The sequence below is a fragment of the Oncorhynchus keta genome, chromosome 33 (genome assembly GCF_023373465.1).
Source record: "Oncorhynchus keta strain PuntledgeMale-10-30-2019 chromosome 33, Oket_V2, whole genome shotgun sequence".
Classification (NCBI taxonomy): Eukaryota; Metazoa; Chordata; class Actinopteri; order Salmoniformes; family Salmonidae; genus Oncorhynchus; species Oncorhynchus keta.
The window spans coordinates 17,311,981-17,336,537 of NC_068453.1; the positions used below are offsets into that span (position 1 = coordinate 17,311,981).

The 24,557-nt window shown below is 42.7% G+C and overlaps 2 protein-coding genes across 7 annotated transcripts in view; both read right to left on the reverse strand.

Annotated features, from left to right (window-relative positions):
- Positions 1-24,557, reverse strand: part of LOC118365964 (carbohydrate sulfotransferase 11-like) — a 113,145-nt gene that overhangs the window by 42,460 nt on the left and 46,128 nt on the right. The window lies entirely within an intron of this gene.
- LOC118365888 (E3 ubiquitin-protein ligase TRIM39-like) overlaps positions 1-24,557 on the reverse strand; it is a 95,088-nt gene that overhangs the window by 24,619 nt on the left and 45,912 nt on the right. The gene's annotated exons all lie outside the window — the stretch shown is intronic.

Here is a 24,557-nt window from a genome sequence, read left to right on the forward strand (position 1 = left end):
ACCAGAGGACCAGAGACATGACAGGTGTATAGTATCTACAGTCTACCAGAGACATGACAGGTGTATAGTATCTACAGTCTACCAGAGACATGACAGGTGTATAGTATCTACAGTCTACCAGAGACATGACAGGTGTATAGTATCTACAGTCTACCAGAGACATGACAGGTGTATAGTATCTACAGTCTACCAGAGACATGACAGGTGTATAGTATCTACAGTCTACCAGAGACATGACAGGTGTATAGTATCTACAGTCTACCAGAGACATGACAGGTGTATAGTATCTACAGTCTACCAGAGACATGACAGGTGTATAGTATCTACAGTCTACCAGAGACATGACAGGTGTATAGTATCTACAGTCTACCAGAGACATGACAGGTGTATAGTATCTACAGTCTACCAGAGACATGACAGGTGTATAGTATCTACAGTCTACCAGAGACATGACAGGTGTATAGTATCTACAGTCTACCAGAGACATGACAGGTGTATAGTATCTACAGTCTACCAGAGACATGACAGGTGTATAGTATCTACAGTCTACCAGAGACATGACAGGTGTATAGTATCTACAGTCTACCAGAGACATGACAGGTGTATAGTATCTACAGTCTACCAGAGACATGACAGGTGTATAGTATCTACAGTCTACCAGAGATCTACCTAGAGACATGACAGGTGTATAGTATCTACAGTCTACCAGAGACATGACAGGTGTATAGTATCTACAGTCTACCAGAGACATGACAGGTGTATAGTATCTACAGTCTACCAGAGACATGACAGGTGTATAGTATCTACAGTCTACCAGAGACATGACAGGTGTATAGTATCTACAGTCTACCAGAGGACCAGAGACATGACAGGTGTATAGTATCTACAGTCTACCAGAGACATGACAGGTGTATAGTATCTACAGTCTACCAGAGACATGACAGGTGTATAGTATCTACAGTCTACCAGAGAACCAGAGACATGACAGGTGTATAGTATCTACAGTCTACCAGAGACATGACAGGTGTATAGTATCTACAGTCTACCAGAGACATGACAGGTGTATAGTATCTACAGTCTACCAGAGGACCAGAGACATGACAGGTGTATAGTATCTACAGTCTACCAGAGACATGACAGGTGTATAGTATCTACAGTCTACCAGAGACATGACAGGTGTATAGTATCTACAGTCTACCAGAGGACCAGAGACATGACAGGTGTATAGTATCTACAGTCTACCAGAGACATGACAGGTGTATAGTATCTACAGTCTACCAGAGACATGACAGGTGTATAGTATCTACAGTCTACCAGAGAACCAGAGACATGACAGGTGTATAGTATCTACAGTCTACCAGAGACATGACAGGTGTATAGTATCTACAGTCTACCAGAGACATGACAGGTGTATAGTATCTACAGTCTACCAGAGACATGACAGGTGTATAGTATCTACAGTCTACCAGAGACATGACAGGTGTATAGTATCTACAGTCTACATGACAGGTGTATAGTAACCAGAGACATGACAGGTGTATAGTATCTACAGTCTACCAGAGACATGACAGGTGTATAGTATCTACAGTCTACCAGAGACATGACAGGTGTATAGTATCTACAGTCTACCAGAGGACCAGAGACATGACAGGTGTATAGTATCTACAGTCTACCAGAGACATGACAGGTGTATAGTATCTACAGTCTACCAGAGACATGACAGGTGTATAGTATCTACAGTCTACCAGAGACATGACAGGTGTATAGTATCTACAGTCTACCAGAGACATGACAGGTGTATAGTATCTACAGTCTACCAGAGACATGACAGGTGTATAGTATCTACAGTCTACCAGAGACATGACAGGTGTATAGTATCTACAGTCTACCAGAGACATGACAGGTGTATAGTATCTACAGTCTACCAGAGACATGACAGGTGTATAGTATCTACAGTCTACCAGAGACATGACAGGTGTATAGTATCTACAGTCTACCAGAGACATGACAGGTGTATAGTATCTACAGTCTACCAGAGACATGACAGGTGTATAGTATCTACAGTCTACCAGAGACATGACAGGTGTATAGTATCTACAGTCTACCAGAGACATGACAGGTGTATAGTATCTACAGTCTACCAGAGACATGACAGGTGTATAGTATCTACAGTCTTCCAGAGACATGACAGGTGTATAGTATCTACAGTCTACCAGAGACATGACAGGTGTATAGTATCTACAGTCTACCAGAGACATGACAGGTGTATAGTATCTAGAGTCTAGTCTGACCAGAGGTCTACCAGAGACATGACAGGTGTATAGTATCTACAGTCTACCAGAGACATGACAGGTGTATAGTATCTACAGTCTACCAGAGACATGACAGGTGTATAGTATCTACAGTCTACCAGAGGACCAGAGACATGACAGGTGTATAGTATCTACAGTCTACCAGAGACATGACAGGTGTATAGTATCTACAGTCTACCAGAGACATGACAGGTGTATAGTATCTACAGTCTACCAGAGACATGACAGGTGTATAGTATCTACAGTCTACCAGAGACATGACAGGTGTATAGTATCTACAGTCTACCAGAGACATGACAGGTGTATAGTATCTACAGTCTACCAGAGACCAGACATGACAGGTGTATAGTATCTACAGTCTACCAGAGACATGACAGGTGTATAGTATCTACAGTCTACCAGAGACCAGAGACATGACAGGTGTATAGTATCTACAGTCTACCAGAGACATGACAGGTGTATAGTATCTACAGTCTACCAGAGACATGACAGGTGTATAGTATCTACAGTCTACCAGAGACATGACAGGTGTATAGTATCTACAGTCTACCAGAGACATGACAGGTGTATAGTATCTACAGTCTACCAGAGACATGACAGGTGTATAGTATCTACAGTCTACCAGAGACATGACAGGTGTATAGTATCTACAGTCTACCAGAGGACAGGTGTATAGTATCATCTACCAGAGACAGGACAGGTGTATAGTATCTACAGTCTACCAGAGATGACAGGTGTATAGTATCTACAGAGACATGACAGGTGTATAGTATCTACAGTCTACCAGAGACATGACAGGTGTATAGTATCTACAGTCTACCAGAGACATGACAGGTGTATAGTATCTACAGTCTACCAGAGGACCAGAGACATGACAGGTGTATAGTATCTACAGTCTACCAGAGACATGACAGGTGTATAGTATCTACAGTCTACCAGAGACATGACAGGTGTATAGTATCTACAGTCTACCAGAGACATGACAGGTGTATAGTATCTACAGTCTACCAGAGACATGACAGGTGTATAGTATCTACAGTCTACCAGAGACATGACAGGTGTATAGTATCTACAGTCTACCAGAGACATGACAGGTGTATAGTGATCTACAGTCTACCAGAGACATGACAGGTGTATAGTATCTACAGTCTACCAGAGACATGACAGGTGTATAGTATCTACAGTCTACCAGAGGACCAGAGACATGACAGGTGTATAGTATCTACAGTCTACCAGAGACATGACAGGTGTATAGTATCTACAGTCTACCAGAGACATGACAGGTGTATAGTATCATGACAGTCTACCAGAGACAGTCTACCAGAGACATGACAGGTGTATAGTATCTACAGTCTACCAGAGACATGACAGGTGTATAGTATCTACAGTCTACCAGAGACATGACAGGTGTATAGTATCTACAGTCTACCAGAGACATGACAGGTGTATAGTATCTACAGTCTACCAGAGACATGACAGGTGTATAGTATCTACAGTCTACCAGAGGACCAGAGACATGACAGGTGTATAGTATCTACAGTCTACCAGAGACATGACAGGTGTATAGTATCTACAGTCTACCAGAGACATGACAGGTGTATAGTATCTACAGTCTACCAGAGACATGACAGGTGTATAGTATCTACAGTCTACCAGAGACATGACAGGTGTATAGTATCTACAGTCTACCAGAGACATGACAGGTGTATAGTATCTACAGTCTACCAGAGACATGACAGTGTATAGTATCTACCAGAGACATGACAGGTGTATAGTATCTACAGTCTACCAGAGACATGACAGGTGTATAGTATCTACAGTCTACCAGAGACATGACAGGTGTATAGTATCTACAGTCTACCAGAGACATGACAGGTGTATAGTATCTACAGTCTACCAGAGACATGACAGGTGTATAGTATCTACAGTCTACCAGAGACATGACAGGTGTATAGTATCTACAGTCTACCAGAGACATGACAGGTGTATAGTATCTACAGTCTACCAGAGACATGACAGGTGTATAGTATCTACAGTCTACCAGAGACATGACAGGTGTATAGTATCTACAGTCTACCAGAGACATGACAGGTGTATAGTATCTACAGTCTACCAGAGACATGACAGGTGTATAGTATCTACAGTCTACCAGAGACATGACAGGTGTATAGTATCTACAGTCTACCAGAGACATGACAGGTGTATAGTATCTACAGTCTACCAGAGACATGACAGGTGTATAGTATCTACAGTCTACCAGAGACATGACAGGTGTATAGTATCTACAGTCTACCAGAGACATGACAGGTGTATAGTATCTACAGTCTACCAGAGACATGACAGGTGTATAGTATCTACAGTCTACCAGAGACATGACAGGTGTATAGTATCTACAGTCTACCAGAGACATGACAGGTGTATAGTATCTACAGTCTACCAGAGACATGACAGGTGTATAGTATCTACAGTCTACCAGAGACATGACAGGTGTATAGTATCTACAGTCTACCAGAGACATGACAGGTGTATAGTATCTACAGTCTACCAGAGACATGACAGGTGTATAGTATCTACAGTCTACCAGAGACATGACAGGTGTATAGTATCTACAGTCTACCAGAGACATGACAGGTGTATAGTATCTACAGTCTACCAGAGACATGACAGGTGTATAGTATCTACAGTCTACCAGAGACATGACAGGTGTATAGTATCTACAGTCTACCAGAGACATGACAGGTGTATAGTATCTACAGTCTACCAGAGACATGACAGGTGTATAGTATCTACAGTCTACCAGAGGACCAGAGACATGACAGGTGTATAGTATCTACAGTCTACCAGAGACATGACAGGTGTATAGTATCTACAGTCTACCAGAGACATGACAGGTGTATAGTATCTACAGTCTACCAGAGGACCAGAGACATGACAGGTGTATAGTATCTACAGTCTACCAGAGACATGACAGGTGTATAGTATCTACAGTCTACCAGAGACATGACAGGTGTATAGTATCTACAGTCTACCAGAGACATGACAGGTGTATAGTATCTACAGTCTACCAGAGACATGACAGGTGTATAGTATCTACAGTCTACCAGAGGTGTACATGACAGGTGTATAGTATCTACAGTCTACCAGAGACATGACAGGTGTATAGTATCTACAGTCTACCAGAGACATGACAGGTGTATAGTATCTACAGTCTACCAGAGACATGACAGGTGTATAGTATCTACAGTCTACCAGAGACATGACAGGTGTATAGTATCTACAGTCTACCAGAGACATGACAGGTGTATAGTATCTACAGTCTACCAGAGACATGACAGGTGTATAGTATCTACAGTGACAGGGTGTATAGTATCTACAGTCTACCAGAGACATGACAGGTGTATAGTATCTACAGTCTACCAGAGACATGACAGGTGTATAGTATCTACAGTCTACCAGAGACATGACAGGTGTATAGTATCTACAGTCTACCAGAGACATGACAGGTGTATAGTATCTACAGTCTACCAGAGACAGAGGTGTACCAGTCTACCAGAGACATGACAGGTGTATAGTATCTACAGTCTACCAGAGACATGACAGGTGTATAGTATCTACAGTCTACCAGAGACCAGAGACATGACAGGTGTATAGTATCTACAGTCTACCAGAGACATGACAGGTGTATAGTATCTACAGTCTACCAGAGACATGACAGGTGTATAGTATCTACAGTCTACCAGAGACATGACAGGTGTATAGTATCATGACATGACAGGTGTATAGTATCTACAGTCTACCAGAGACATGACAGGTGTATAGTATCTACAGTCTACCAGAGACATGACAGGTGTATAGTATCTACAGTCTACCAGAGACATGACAGGTGTATAGTATCTACAGTCTACCAGAGACATGACAGGTGTATAGTATCTACAGTCTACCAGAGGACCAGAGACATGACAGGTGTATAGTATCTACAGTCTACCAGAGACATGACAGGTGTATAGTATCTACAGTCTACCAGAGACATGACAGGTGTATAGTATCTACAGTCTAGAGACATGACAGGTGTATAGTATCTACAGTCTACCAGAGACATGACAGGTGTATAGTATCTACAGTCTACCAGAGACATGACAGGTGTATAGTATCTACAGTCTACCAGAGACATGACAGGTGTATAGTATCTACAGTCTACCAGAGACATGACAGGTGTATAGTATCTACAGTCTACCAGAGACATGACAGGTGTATAGTATCTACAGTCTACCAGAGACATGACAGGTGTATAGTATCTACAGTCTACCAGAGACATGACAGGTGTATAGTATCTACAGTCTACCAGAGACATGACAGGTGTATAGTATCTACAGTCTACCAGAGACATGACAGGTGTATAGTATCTACAGTCTACCAGAGACATGACAGGTGTATAGTATCTACAGTCTACCAGAGACATGACAGGTGTATAGTATCTACAGTCTACCAGAGACATGACAGGTGTATAGTATCTACAGTCTACCAGAGACATGACAGGTGTATAGTATCTACAGTCTACCAGAGACATGACAGGTGTATAGTATCTACAGTCTACCAGAGACATGACAGGTGTATAGTATCTACAGTCTACCAGAGACATGACAGGTGTATAGTATCTACAGTCTACCAGAGACATGACAGGTGTATAGTATCTACAGTCTACCAGAGACATGACAGGTGTATAGTATCTACAGTCTACCAGAGACATGACAGGTGTATAGTATCTACAGTCTACCAGAGACATGACAGGTGTATAGTATCTACAGTCTACCAGAGACATGACAGGTGTATAGTATCTACAGTCTACCAGAGACATGACAGGTGTATAGTATCTACAGTCTACCAGAGACATGACAGGTGTATAGTATCTACAGTCTACCAGAGACATGACAGGTGTATAGTATCTACAGTCTACCAGAGACATGACAGGTGTATAGTATCTACAGTCTACCAGAGACAGACAGGTGTATAGTATCTACAGTCTACCAGAGACATGACAGGTGTATAGTATCTACAGTCTACCAGAGACATGACAGGTGTATAGTATCTACAGTCTACCAGAGACATGACAGGTGTATAGTATCTACAGTCTACCAGAGACATGACAGGTGTATAGTATCTACAGTCTACCAGAGACATGACAGGTGTATAGTATCTACAGTCTACCAGAGACATGACAGGTGTATAGTATCTACAGTCTACCAGAGACATGACAGGTGTATAGTATCTACAGTCTACCAGAGACATGACAGGTGTATAGTATCTACAGTCTACCAGAGACATGACAGGTGTATAGTATCTACAGTCTACCAGAGGACCAGAGACATGACAGGTGTATAGTATCTACAGTCTACCAGAGACATGACAGGTGTATAGTATCTACAGTCTACCAGAGACATGACAGGTGTATAGTATCTACAGTCTACCAGAGACATGACAGGTGTATAGTATCTACAGTCTAGAGACAGAGACAGACAGGTGTATAGTATCTACAGTCTACCAGAGACATGACAGGTGTATAGTATCTACAGTCTACCAGAGACATGACAGGTGTATAGTATCTACAGTCTACCAGAGACATGACAGGTGTATAGTATCTACAGTCTACCAGAGACATGACAGGTGTATAGTATCTACAGTCTACCAGAGGACAGAGACATGACAGGTGTATAGTATCTACAGTCTACCAGAGACATGACAGGTGTATAGTATCTACAGTCTACCAGAGACATGACAGGTGTATAGTATCTACAGTCTACCAGAGGACCAGACATGACAGGTGTATAGTATCTACAGTCTACCAGAGACATGACAGGTGTATAGTATCTACAGTCTACCAGAGACATGACAGGTGTATAGTATCTACAGTCTACCAGAGACATGACAGGTGTATAGTATCTACAGTCTACCAGAGACATGACAGGTGTATAGTATCTACAGTCTACCAGAGACATGACAGGTGTATAGTATCTACAGTCTACCAGAGACATGACAGGTGTATAGTATCTACAGTCTACCAGAGACATGACAGGTGTATAGTATCTACAGTCTACCAGAGACATGACAGGTGTATAGTATCTACAGTCTACCAGAGACATGACAGGTGTATAGTATCTACAGTCTACCAGAGACATGACAGGTGTATAGTATCTACAGTCTACCAGAGACATGACAGGTGTATAGTATCTACAGTCTACCAGAGACATGACAGGTGTATAGTATCTACAGTCTACCAGAGACATGACAGGTGTATAGTATCTACAGTCTACCAGAGGACCATGACAGGTGTATAGTATCTACAGTCTACCAGAGACATGACAGGTGTATAGTATCTACAGTCTACCAGAGACATGACAGGTGTATAGTATCTACAGTCTACCAGAGACATGACAGGTGTATAGTATCTACAGTCTACCAGAGGACAGGTGTATAGTATCTAGTCTAGACATGACAGGTGTATAGTATCTACAGTCTACCAGAGACATGACAGGTGTATAGTATCTACAGTCTACCAGAGACATGACAGGTGTATAGTATCTACAGTCTACCAGAGACATGACAGGTGTATAGTATCTACAGTCTACCAGAGACATGACAGGTGTATAGTATCTACAGTCTACCAGAGACATGACAGGTGTATAGTATCTACAGTCTACCAGAGACATGACAGGTGTATAGTATCTACAGTCTACCAGAGACATGACAGGTGTATAGTATCTACAGTCTACCAGAGACATGACAGGTGTATAGTATCTACAGTCTACCAGAGACATGACAGGTGTATAGTATCTACAGTCTACCAGAGACATGACAGGTGTATAGTATCTACAGTCTACCAGAGACATGACAGGTGTATAGTATCTACAGTCTACCAGAGACATGACAGGTGTATAGTATCTACAGTCTACCAGAGACATGACAGGTGTATAGTATCTACAGTCTACCAGAGTATCAGTCTAGACATGACAGGTGTATAGTATCTACAGTCTACCAGAGACATGACAGGTGTATAGTATCTACAGTCTACCAGAGACATGACAGGTGTATAGTATCTACAGTCTACCAGAGACATGACAGGTGTATAGTATCTACAGTCTACCAGAGACATGACAGGTGTATAGTATCTACAGTCTACCAGAGACATGACAGGTGTATAGTATCTACAGTCTACCAGAGACATGACAGGTGTATAGTATCTACAGTCTACCAGAGACATGACAGGTGTATAGTATCTACAGTCTACAGTGACAGGTACTACAGTCTACCAGAGACATGACAGGTGTATAGTATCTACAGTCTACCAGAGACATGACAGGTGTATAGTATCTACAGTCTACCAGAGACATGACAGGTGTATAGTATCTACAGTCTACCAGAGACATGACAGGTGTATAGTATCTACAGTCTACCAGAGACATGAGACATGACAGGTGTATAGTATCTACAGTCTACCAGAGACATGACAGGTGTATAGTATCTACAGTCTACCAGAGACATGACAGGTGTATAGTATCTACAGTCTACCAGAGACATGACAGGTGTATAGTATCTACAGTCTACCAGAGACATGACAGGTGTATAGTATCTACAGTCTACCAGAGACATGACAGGTGTATAGTATCTACAGTCTACCAGAGACATGACAGGTGTATATGACAGGTGTATAGTATCTACAGTCTACCAGAGACATGACAGGTGTATAGTATCTACAGTCTACCAGAGACATGACAGGTGTATAGTATCTACAGTCTACCAGAGACATGACAGGTGTATAGTATCTACAGTCTACCAGAGGACATGACAGGTGTATAGTATCTACAGTCTACCAGAGACATGACAGGTGTATAGTATCTACAGTCTACCAGAGACATGACAGGTGTATAGTATCTACAGTCTACCAGAGACATGACAGGTGTATAGTATCTACAGTCTACCAGAGACATGACAGGTGTATAGTATCTACAGTCTACCAGAGACATGACAGGTGTATAGTATCTACAGTCTACCAGAGACATGACAGGTGTATAGTATCTACAGTCTACCAGAGACATGACAGGTGTATAGTATCTACAGTCTACCAGGACCAGAGACATGACAGGTGTATAGTATCTACAGTCTACCAGAGACATGACAGGTGTATAGTATCTACAGTCTACCAGAGACATGACAGGTGTATAGTATCTACAGTCTACCAGAGACATGACAGGTGTATAGTATCTACAGTCTACCAGAGACATGACAGGTGTATAGTATCTACAGTCTACCAGAGACATGACAGGTGTATAGTATCTACAGTCTACAGAGACATGACAGGTGTATAGTATCTACAGTCTACCAGAGACATGACAGGTGTATAGTATCTACAGTCTACCAGAGACATGACAGGTGTATAGTATCTACAGTCTACCAGAGACATGACAGGTGTATAGTATCTACAGTCTACCAGAGGACATGACAGGTGTATAGTATCTACAGTCTACCAGAGACATGACAGGTGTATAGTATCTACAGTCTACCAGAGACATGACAGGTGTATAGTATCTACAGTCTACCAGAGACATGACAGGTGTATAGTATCTACAGTCTACCAGAGACAGAGACATGACAGGTGTATAGTATCTACAGTCTACCAGAGACATGACAGGTGTATAGTATCTACAGTCTACCAGAGACATGACAGGTGTATAGTATCTACAGTCTACCAGAGACATGACAGGTGTATAGTATCTACAGTCTACCAGAGACATGACAGGTGTATAGTATCTACAGTCTACCAGAGACATGACAGGTGTATAGTATCTACAGTCTACCAGAGACATGACAGGTGTATAGTATCTACAGTCTACCAGAGACATGACAGGTGTATAGTATCTACAGTCTACCAGAGACATGACAGGTGTATAGTATCTACAGTCTACCAGAGACATGACAGGTGTATAGTATCTACAGTCTACCAGAGACATGACAGGTGTATAGTATCTACAGTCTACCAGAGACATGACAGGTGTATAGTATCTACAGTCTACCAGAGACATGACAGGTGTATAGTATCTACAGTCTACCAGAGACATGACAGGTGTATAGTATCTACAGTCTACCAGAGACATGACAGGTGTATAGTATCTACAGTCTACCAGAGACATGACAGGTGTATAGTATCTACAGTCTACCAGAGACATGACAGGTGTATAGTATCTACAGTCTACCAGAGACATGACAGGTGTATAGTATCTACAGTCTACCAGAGACATGACAGGTGTATAGTATCTACAGTCTACCAGAGACATGACAGGTGTATAGTATCTACAGTCTACCAGAGACATGACAGGTGTATAGTATCTACAGTCTACCAGAGGACCAGTCTACCAGACATGACAGGTGTATAGTATCTACAGTCTACCAGAGACATGACAGGTGTATAGTATCTACAGTCTACCAGAGACATGACAGGTGTATAGTATCTACAGTCTACCAGAGACATGACAGGTGTATAGTATCTACAGTCTACCAGAGACATGACAGGTGTATAGTATCTACAGTCTACCAGAGACATGACAGGTGTATAGTATCTACAGTCTACCAGAGACATGACAGGTGTATAGTATCTACAGTCTACCAGAGACATGACAGGTGTATAGTATCTACAGTCTACCAGAGACATGACAGGTGTATAGTATCTACAGTCTACCAGAGACATGACAGGTGTATAGTATCTACAGTCTACCAGAGACATGACAGGTGTATAGTATCTACAGTCTACCAGAGACATGACAGGTGTATAGTATCTACAGTCTACCAGAGACATGACAGGTGTATAGTATCTACAGTCTACCAGAGACATGACAGGTGTATAGTATCTACAGTCTACCAGAGACATGACAGGTGTATAGTATCTACAGTCTACCAGAGACATGACAGGTGTATAGTATCTACAGTCTACCAGAGACATGACAGGTGTATAGTATCTACAGTCTACCAGAGACATGACAGGTGTATAGTATCTACAGTCTACCAGAGACATGACAGGTGTATAGTATCTACAGTCTACCAGAGACCAGAGACATGACAGGTGTATAGTATCTACAGTCTACCAGAGACATGACAGGTGTATAGTATCTACAGTCTACCAGAGACATGACAGGTGTATAGTATCTACAGTCTACCAGAGACATGACAGGTGTATAGACTACAGTCTACCAGAGACATGACAGGTGTATAGTATCTACAGTCTACCAGAGACATGACAGGTGTATAGTATCTACAGTCTACCAGAGACATGACAGGTGTATAGTATCTACAGTCTACCAGAGACATGACAGGTGTATAGTATCTACAGTCTACCAGAGACATGACAGGTGTATAGTATCTACAGTCTACCAGAGACATGACAGGTGTATAGTATCTACAGTCTACCAGAGACATGACAGGTGTATAGTATCTACAGTCTACCAGAGACATGACAGGTGTATAGTATCTACAGTCTACCAGAGACATGACAGGTGTATAGTATCTACAGTCTACCAGAGACCAGAGACATGACAGGTGTATAGTATCTACAGTCTACCAGAGACATGACAGGTGTATAGTATCTACAGTCTACCAGAGACATGACAGGTGTATAGTATCTACAGTCTACCAGAGACATGACAGGTGTATAGTATCTACAGTCTACCATGACAGGTGTATAGTATCTACAGTCTACCAGAGACATGACAGGTGTATAGTATCTACAGTCTACCAGAGACATGACAGGTGTATAGTATCTACAGTCTACCAGAGACATGACAGGTGTATAGTATCTACAGTCTACCAGAGACCAGAGACATGACAGGTGTATAGTATCTACAGTCTACCAGAGACATGACAGGTGTATAGTATCTACAGTCTACCAGAGACATGACAGGTGTATAGTATCTACAGTCTACCAGAGACATGACAGGTGTATAGTATCTACAGTCTACCAGAGACATGACAGGTGTATAGTATCTACAGTCTATGACAGGTGTATAGTATCTACAGTCTACCAGAGACATGACAGGTGTATAGTATCTACAGTCTACCAGAGACATGACAGGTGTATAGTATCTACAGTCTACCAGAGACATGACAGGTGTATAGTATCTACAGTCTACCAGAGACATGACAGGTGTATAGTCTACAGTCTACCAGAGACATGACAGGTGTATAGTATCTACAGTCTACCAGAGACATGACAGGTGTATAGTATCTACAGTCTACCAGAGACATGACAGGTGTATAGTATCTACAGTCTACCAGAGACATGACAGGTGTATAGTATCTACAGTCTACCAGAGACATGACAGGTGTATAGTATCTACAGTCTACCAGAGACATGACAGGTGTATAGTATCTACAGTCTACCAGAGACATGACAGGTGTATAGTATCTACAGTCTACCAGAGACATGACAGGTGTATAGTATCTACAGTCTACCAGAGACATGACAGGTGTATAGTATCTACAGTCTACCAGAGACATGACAGGTGTATAGTATCTACAGTCTACCAGAGACATGACAGGTGTATAGTATCCAGTCTACCAGAGACATGACAGGTGTATAGTATCTACAGTCTACCAGAGACATGACAGGTGTATAGTATCTACAGTCTACCAGAGACATGACAGGTGTATAGTATCTACAGTCTACCAGAGACATGACAGGTGTATAGTATCTACAGTCTACCAGAGACATGACAGGTGTATAGTATCTACAGTCTACCAGAGACATGACAGGTGTATAGTATCTACAGTCTACCAGAGACATGACAGGTGTATAGTATCTACAGTCTACCAGAGACATGACAGGTGTATAGTATCTACAGTCTACCAGAGGACCATGACAGGTGTATAGTATCTACAGTCTACCAGAGACATGACAGGTGTATAGTATCTACAGTCTACCAGAGACATGACAGGTGTATAGTATCTACAGTCTACCAGAGACATGACAGGTGTATAGTATCTACAGTCTACCAGAGACATGACAGGTGTATAGTATCTACAGTCTACCAGAGACATGACAGGTGTATAGTATCTACAGTCTACCAGAGACATGACAGGTGTATAGTATCTACAGTCTACCAGAGACATGACAGGTGTATAGTATCTACAGTCTACCAGAGGACCAGAGACATGACAGGTGTATAGTATCTACAGTCTACCAGAGACATGACAGGTGTATAGTATCTACAGTCTACCAGAGACATGACAGGTGTATAGTATCTACAGTCTACCAGAGGACCAGAGACATGACAGGTGTATAGTATCTACAGTCTACCAGAGACATGACAGGTGTATAGTATCTACAGTCTACCAGAGACATGACAGGTGTATAGTATCTACAGTCTACCAGAGGACCAGAGACATGACAGGTGTATAGTATCTACAGTCTACCAGAGACATGACAGGTGTATAGTATCTACAGTCTACCAGAGACATGACAGGTGTATAGTATCTACAGTCTACCAGAGGACAGAGACATGACAGGTGTATAGTATCTACAGTCTACCAGAGACATGACAGGTGTATAGTATCTACAGTCTACCAGAGACATGACAGGTGTATAGTATCTACAGTCTACCAGAGACATGACAGGTGTATAGTATCTACAGTCTACCAGAGACATGACAGGTGTATAGTATCTACAGTCTACCAGAGACATGACAGGTGTATAGTATCTACAGTCTACCAGAGACATGACAGGTGTATAGTATCTACAGTCTACCAGAGGACCAGAGACATGACAGGTGTATAGTATCTACAGTCTACCAGAGACATGACAGGTGTATAGTATCTACAGTCTACCAGAGACATGACAGGTGTATAGTATCTACAGTCTACCAGAGACATGACAGGTGTATAGTATCTACAGTCTACCAGAGACATGACAGGTGTATAGTATCTACAGTCTACCCAGAGACATGACAGGTGTATAGTATCTACAGTCTACCAGAGACATGACAGGTGTATAGTATCTACAGTCTACCAGAGACATGACAGGTGTATAGTATCTACAGTCTACCAGAGACAGAGACATGACAGGTGTATAGTATCTACAGTCTACCAGAGACAGAGACATGACAGGTGTATAGTATCTACAGTCTACCAGAGACATGACAGGTGTATAGTATCTACAGTCTACCAGAGACATGACAGGTGTATAGTATCTACAGTCTACCAGAGAGACATGACAGGTGTATAGTATCTACAGTCTACCAGAGACATGACAGGTGTATAGTATCTACAGTCTACCAGAGACATGACAGGTGTATAGTATCTACAGTCTACCAGAGACATGACAGGTGTATAGTATCTACAGTCTACCAGAGACATGACAGGTGTATAGTATCTACAGTCTACCAGAGACCAGAGACATGACAGGTGTATAGTATCTACAGTCTACCAGAGACATGACAGGTGTATAGTATCTACAGTCTACCAGAGACATGACAGGTGTATAGTATCTACAGTCTACCAGAGACATGACAGGTGTATAGTATCTACAGTCTACCAGAGACATGACAGGTGTATAGTATCTACAGTCTACCAGAGACATGACAGGTGTATAGTATCTACAGTCTACCAGAGACATGACAGGTGTATAGTATCTACAGTCTACCAGAGACATGACAGGTGTATAGTATCTACAGTCTACCAGAGACATGACAGGTGTATAGTATCTACAGTCTACCAGAGACATGACAGGTGTATAGTATCTACAGTCTACCAGAGACATGACAGGTGTATAGTATCTACAGTCTACCAGAGACATGACAGGTGTATAGTATCTACAGTCTACCAGAGACATGACAGGTGTATAGTATCTACAGTCTACCAGAGACATGACAGGTGTATAGTATCTACAGTCTACCAGAGACATGACAGGTGTATAGTATCTACAGTCTACCAGAGACATGACAGGTGTATAGTATCTACAGTCTACCAGAGACATGACAGGTGTATAGTATCTACAGTCTACCAGAGACATGACAGGTGTATAGTATCTACAGTCTACCAGAGGACAGATAGTACATGACAGGTGTATAGTATCTACAGTCTACCAGTCTAGACATGACAGGTGTATAGTATCTACAGTCTACCAGAGACATGACAGGTGTATAGTATCTACAGTCTACCAGAGGACAGAGACATGACAGGTGTATAGTATCTACAGTCTACCAGAGACATGACAGGTGTATAGTATCTACAGTCTACCAGAGACCAGAGACATGACAGGTGTATAGTATCTACAGTCTACCAGAGACATGACAGGTGTATAGTATCTACAGTCTACCAGAGACATGACAGGTGTATAGTATCTACAGTCTACCAGAGACATGACAGGTGTATAGTATCTACAGTCTACCAGAGACATGACAGGTGTATAGTATCTACAGTCTACCAGAGACATGACAGGTGTATAGTATCTACAGTCTACCAGAGACATGACAGGTGTATAGTATCTACAGTCTACCAGAGACATGACAGGTGTATAGTATCTACAGTCTACCAGAGACATGACAGGTGTATAGTATCTACAGTCTACCAGAGACAGGTGTATAGTATCTACAGTCTACCAGAGACATGACAGGTGTATAGTATCTACAGTCTACCAGAGACATGACAGGTGTATAGTATCTACAGTCTACCAGAGACATGACCAGAGACATGACAGGTGTATAGTATCTACAGTCTACCAGAGACATGACAGGTGTATATACAGTCTACCAGAGACATGACAGGTGTATAGTATCTACAGTCTACCAGAGACATGACAGGTGTATAGTATCTACAGTCTACCAGAGACATGACAGGTGTATAGTATCTACAGTCTACCAGAGACATGACAGGTGTATAGTATCTACAGTCTACCAGAGACATGACAGGTGTATAGTATCTACAGTCTACCAGAGACATGACAGGTGTATAGTATCTACAGTCTACCAGAGACATGACAGGTGTATAGTATCTACAGTCTACCAGAGACATGACAGGTGTATAGTATCTACAGTCTACCAGAGACATGAGAGACATCTACCAGACATGACAGTGTATAGTATCTACAGTCTACCAGAGGACCAGAGACATGACAGGTGTATAGTATCTACAGTCTACCAGAGACATGACAGGTGTATAGTATCTACAGTCTACCAGAGACATGACAGGTGTATAGTATCTACAGTCTACCAGAGGACCAGAGACATGACAGGTGTATAGTATCTACAGTCTACCAGAGACATGACAGGTGTATAGTATCTACAGTCTACCAGAGACATGACAGGTGTATAGTATCTACAGTCTACCAGAGAACCAGAGACATGACAGGTGTATAGTATCTACAGTCTACCAGAGACATGACAGGTGTATAGTATCTACAGTCTACCAGAGACATGACAGGTGTATAGTATCTACAGTCTACCAGAGACATGACAGGTGTATAGTATCTACAGTCTACCAGAGACATGACAGGTGTATAGTATCTACAGTCTACCAGAGACATGACAGGTGTATAGTATCTACAGTCTACCAGAGACATGACAGGTGTATAGTATCTACAGTCTACCAGAGGACCAGAGACATGACAGGTGTATAGTATCTACAGTCTACCAGAGACATGACAGGTGTATAGTATCTACAGTCTACCAGAGACATGACAGGTGTATAGTATCTACAGTCTACCAGAGGACCAGAGACATGACAGGTGTATAGTATCTACAGTCTACCAGAGACATGACAGGTGTATAGTATCTACAGTCTACCAGAGACATGACAGGTGTATAGTATCTACAGTCTACCAGAGACATGACAGGTGTATAGTATCTACAGTCTACCAGAGGTGTATAGTATCTACAGTCTACCAGAGACATGACAGGTGTATAGTATCTACAGTCTACCAGAGACATGACAGGTGTATAGTATCTACAGTCTACCAGAGACATGACAGGTGTATAGTATCTACAGTCTACCAGAGACATGACAGGTGTATAGTATCTACAGTCTACCAGAGACATGACAGGTGTATAGTATCTACAGTCTACCAGAGACATGACAGGTGTATAGTATCTACAGTCTACCAGAGACCAGAGACATGACAGGTGTATAGTATCTACAGTCTACCAGAGACATGACAGGTGTATAGTATCTACAGTCTACCAGAGACATGACAGGTGTATAGTATCTACAGTCTACCAGAGACATGACAGGTGTATAGTATCTACAGTCTACCAGAGACATGACAGGTGTATAGTATCTACAGTCTACCAGAGACATGACAGGTGTATAGTATCTACAGTCTACCAGAGACATGACAGGTGTATAGTATCTACAGTCTACCAGAGACATGACAGGTGTATAGTATCTACAGTCTACCAGAGAACCAGAGACATGACAGGTGTATAGTATCTACAGTCTACCAGAGACATGACAGGTGTATAGTATCTACAGTCTACCAGAGACATGACAGGTGTATAGTATCTACAGTCTACCAGAGACATGACAGGTGTATAGTATCTACAGTCTACCAGAGACATGACAGGTGTATAGTATCTACAGTCTACCAGAGACATGACAGGTGTATAGTATCTACAGTCTACCAGAGACATGACAGGTGTATAGTATCTACAGTCTACCAGAGACATGACAGGTGTATAGTATCTACAGTCTACCAGAGACATGACAGGTGTATAGTATCTACAGTCTACCAGAGACATGACAGGTGTATAGTATCTACAGTCTACCAGAGACATGACAGGTGTATAGTATCTACAGTCTACCAGAGACCAGAGACATGACAGGTGTATAGTATCTACAGTCTACCAGAGACATGACAGGTGTATAGTATCTACAGTCTACCAGAGACATGACAGGTGTATAGTATCTACAGTCTACCAGAGACATGACAGGTGTATAGTATCTACAGTCTACCAGAGACATGACAGGTGTATAGTATCTACAGTCTACCAGAGGACATGACAGGTGTATAGTATCTACAGTCTACCAGAGACATGACAGGTGTATAGTATCTACAGTCTACCAGAGACATGACAGGTGTATAGTATCTACAGTCTACCAGAGACATGACAGGTGTATAGTATCTACAGTCTACCAGAGGACCAGAGACATGACAGGTGTATAGTATCTACAGTCTACCAGAGACATGACAGGTGTATAGTATCTACAGTCTACCAGAGAACCAGAGACATGACAAGTGTATAGTATCTACAGTCTACCAGAGACATGACAGGTGTATAGTATCTACAGTCTACCAGAGGACCAGAGACATGACAGGTGTATTGTATCTACAGTCTACCAGAGACATGACAGGTGTATAGTATCTACAGTCTACCAGAGACATGACAGGTGTATAGTATCTACAGTCTACCAGAGACATGACAGGTGTATAGTATCTACAGTCTACCAGAGACATGACAGGTGTATAGTATCTACAGTCTACCAGAGACATGACAGGTGTATAGTATCTACAGTCTACCAGAGGACCAGAGACATGACAGGTGTATAGTATCTACAGTCTACCAGAGACATGACAGGTGTATAGTATCTACAGTCTACCAGAGACATGACAGGTGTATAGTATCTACAGTCTACCAGAGGACCAGAGACATGACAGGTATATAGTATCTACAGTCTACCAGAGACATGACAGGTGTATAGTATCTACAGCTCTGGTGAAGCATAACACTACATACCTGCACTTAACACAACACAACGCTATACTGATCATACTGAGTATACACAACGCTATACTGATCATACTGAGTATACACAACGCTATACTGATCATACTGAGTATACACAACAATATACTGAGTGTACACAACAATATACTGAGTATACACAACGCTATACTGATGAAGTGTACTGGAGTGTGTGCATGTATGTAAGACGCACACAGAGGCAGGGAAAGAGGAAGTCCTAAATTATAATTATAGAGATAGGATTCTATGAGCTGTCAACATCTCCTGACACACACACACACACACACACACACACACACACACACACACACACACACACACACACACACACACACACACACACACACACACACACACACACACACACACACACACACACACACACACACACACACACACATAAACAAAGAGGCATAACACATATGTACAGGTCTCTTTCTATTGGTTAAACTTTGCTTCAGTTGGAAAGCATACATACTGTATACGTAGAGAAACCATGATGAGTTACTCTCATTAAAGTGCATTACAGAACAGAATAGAGACCAAAGCCTGTTTTTACCATACTGAGGCGTACACTGTACAAAGGTACTGTACGAGTACACCAAACAGTGCTGTAACGTTGAGCCAGTCAGTATGTGTCTGTATGTGTGTAATCTGCTCCAGGCCAGGCTAGGCTGGGGTGTGGTGGTAGTTTGTTGTGTTCAGGTGAGAGACTTTCCCCCCTGTGCCTGTTGAGTCTCGCCCTCACAGACAGCTCTCACTGTCTGCTTTCACCAACCACCGTGAGAACACACACACACACACACACACCACTGGTATGAAAAAGACGGTTGGTATCACATTTGTCTGATGCAACGTTGCTGTGATTCAACAGCAGAGAGAGAGAGAGAGAGAGAGAGAGAGAGAGAGAGAGAGAGAGAGAGAGAGAGAGAGAGAGAGAGAGAGAGAGAGAGAGAGGAGAGAGAGAGAGAGAGAGAGAGAGAGAGAGAGAGAGAGAGAGAGAGAGAGAGAGAGAGGGTGAGAGAGAGAGAGAGAGAGAGAGAGAGAGAGAGAGAGAGAGAGAGAGAGAGAGAGAGGGTGAGAGACAGAGAGAGAGAGAGAGAGAGAGAGAGAGAGAGAGAGAGAGGGAGAGAGAGAGAGAGAGAGAGAGAGAGAGAGAGAGAGAGAGAGAGAGAGAGAGAGAGAGAGAGAGAGAGAGAGAGAGAGAGAGAGAGAGAGAGAGAGAGAGAGAGAGAGAGGGTGAGAGAGAGAGGAGGGATAAGTGGAGCTGGGGGACATCTATGCTGACAGGCCACTCTCATTGAGGAACACAGGATAGAATACTTCTGCCACGGCATCATGTAAACCGCAGGCTCCGAATCTGCCTCTCTCTCATCCTGTTCCATGCTGCTCTGTACATGCCTCTTCAGTCATCAACATGTTTAGCCCATCGTCCAATCATCCAACCAAAACCAGCCAGGGGAGGTTTGAGAATTCAACCAGAGCAGGGTTTAGACGGGTAAACACAGTATCTGTTTAAGGATTAAGCTGTCTAAACCAGTGACATGAAGGCCCACACACAGACACACACACACACACACACACCACACACACATATTCACACACACTGGTAGAGGCACTGACACAGAACCACACACAGAATCACACACACACACAAAGAATCACACACACACACAGAATCACACTAACACATGATCACACACACACACAGAATATTCAACGAAAAACAATATAAGCTCCTAGTACTGCCTAAAGGGTTAATACAGACAGCTCTCTCTGTTCCTCTGCTACTACCCAGACAGGTTTATCTGCTGTCTACACATACAGCACACGTGTTATCATTCTCCTCCGCTCCACTGACACCACATTACAGCTCACAATAGCTCAGTTTCATTCATCCCAGTTCATCCCAGCCAGGGGGTATGCCCTGGGTTGGTAATGACAGTATTGTGAGTGTATATATTCTGCAGTACTCATCAGCCTGGGAAGTAGGTATTACCATACAGGAAGTGAAACGATTAACCCATACGGGAATGAAGGCCTGTGTCTCCTGGCCTGAATCCAATGCAGCACATCTGATCAGTCAGATAGCTGGTAACTTGCAGCCGCAGCAGAGATGCGAGGAGCATTGCAATGTGGTGGTCGTGTGTGTTCGTGTGTGAATGTGTGTGTTTGTGTGTGTGTGTGTGTGCTTATTCCTATAGGGCAATGTTACGGACGGTAGAGATGGTATTGAGGTTACTAAGTGGCCCTGGTATAAACTGTAGAGACAGCTGACAGCTCAGAGGCTGAGGTGCCTGGGGAGAGAAACCACTTGACCGCCAATGGCAACAGCTAGTCTCTGACAAACACGAAAAAGACATTACATAAATACTTTACAATTGACATAAATTCTGACAACACACACAAACATATACACACAGCTCATATTCTATTAATTTTCATCTCTCACTCTCACAACATCCTCAGTCTTTCTTTCCCTCCCTCCCTCTCCTTATCTTTCCATTTTTTAATTGCATCTTCTTCCCATCTCTCTCTCTCTCTCTCTCTCTCTCTCTCTCTCTCTCTCTCTCTCTCTCTCTCTCTCTCTCTATCTCTCTCACTCTCTCTCTCTCTGTTGTATATCTTCCAAGATAGAGAGAGAGAGAGAAGGCAAGAGAGCGGGAGAGGGAGAGAGAGAGAGAGAGAGAGAGAGAGAGAGAGCGGGAGAAAGAGAGAGCGAGAGAGACAGAGAGAGAGAGCGAGAGAGACATATAGAGAGAGCGGGAGAAAGAGAGAGAGAGAGAGAGAGAGAAGGCAAGAGAGCGAGAGAGGGAGAGAGGGCAAGAGAGGGAGAGACAGAGAGAGAGCGGGAGAAAGAGAGAGCGAGAGAGACAGAGAGAGAGAGCGAGAGAGACATAGAGAGAGAGCGGGAGAAAGAGAGAGAGAGAGACAGAGAGAGCGGGAGAAAGAGAGAGCGAGAGAGACAGAGAGAGAGAGCGGGAGAAAGAGAAAGAGAGAGCCAGACATTCCAACAATCAATGGCACCTTGTTACCCTCTTGTACCTCATCGGTGGTCACATGACCAATCAGGCGCTCTATGATTGGGTAGTGGGTTGCAAGGTACACATATTAGCACAGTACGTCTTACGTCATTCTGAACCCCCACCCCCCCACTCCCTCCCTCAACCCCACAACTCCTCGCTCCTCGTCCAAAACGCTACCCCTGACACCAGACACCCCACTGGGGCTTACACTAGCTCCAGTACCCATCTCTGACCTCTGACCTCACACATATCATATCAATGGGACTTTACAGGAGTGAGGAGGTGTGGGAAACTCTCTGGCGGAAAATGATATATGTCCATGTACACAAACAACAAGTGTGCGGTTAAAATTGGCAAAAACACACACATTTCTTCACACAGGGTCGTGAGGTGACACAGGGATGCAGCTTAAGACCCATCCTCTTCAACATAGATATCAACGAATTGGCGCGGGCACTCGAAAAGTTTGCAGCACCCGGCCTCACCCTGCTAGAATCTGAAGTCAAATGTCTACTGTTTGCTGATGATCTGGTGCTTCTGTCACAAACCAAGGAGGGCCTACAGCAGCACCTAGATCTTCTGCACAGACTCTGCCAGACCTGGGCCCTGACAGTAAATTTCAGTAAGACCAAAATAATGGTGTTCCAAAAAAGGTCCAGTCGCCAGGACCACAAATACAAATTCCATCTAGACACTGTTGCCCAAGAGCACACAAAAAACTATACATACCTTGGCCTAAACATCAGCGCCACAGGTAACTTCCACAAAGCTGTGAACGATCTGAGAGACAAGGCAAGAAGGGCATTCTATGCCATCAAAAGAAACATAAATTTCAACATTCCAATTAGGATCCGGCTAAAAATACATGAATCAGTTATAGAACCCATTGCCCTTTGTGGTTGTGAGGTCTGGGGTCCGCTCACCAACCAAGACTTCACAAAATGGGACAAACACCAAATTGAGACTCTACATACAGAATTCTGCAAAAATATCCTCCGTGTACAACGTAGAACATAATTACTTGACTCATTGGAAAAAATTAACAAAAAAACAGAGCAAACTAGAATGCCATTTGGTCCTAAACAGAGAGTACACAGTGGCAGAATACCTGTCCACTGTGACTGACCCAAACTTAAGGAAAGCTTTGACTATGTACAGACTTAGTGAGCATAGCCATGCTATTGAGAAAGGCCTCTGTATACAGACCTGGCTCTAAAGAGAAGACACAAAATGAGGTGGAAACTGAGCTGCACTTCCTAACCTCCTGTCCAACGTATTTTCCCTTGTGTTCTTTAACCATTTGTACATTGTTACAACACTGTATATATATATATGTATAATATAATATACATTTGTAATGTCTTTATTGTTTTGAAATTTCTGTATGTGTAATGTTTACTGTTAATTTTTATTGTTTATTTCACTTTTGTATATTATCTACCTCA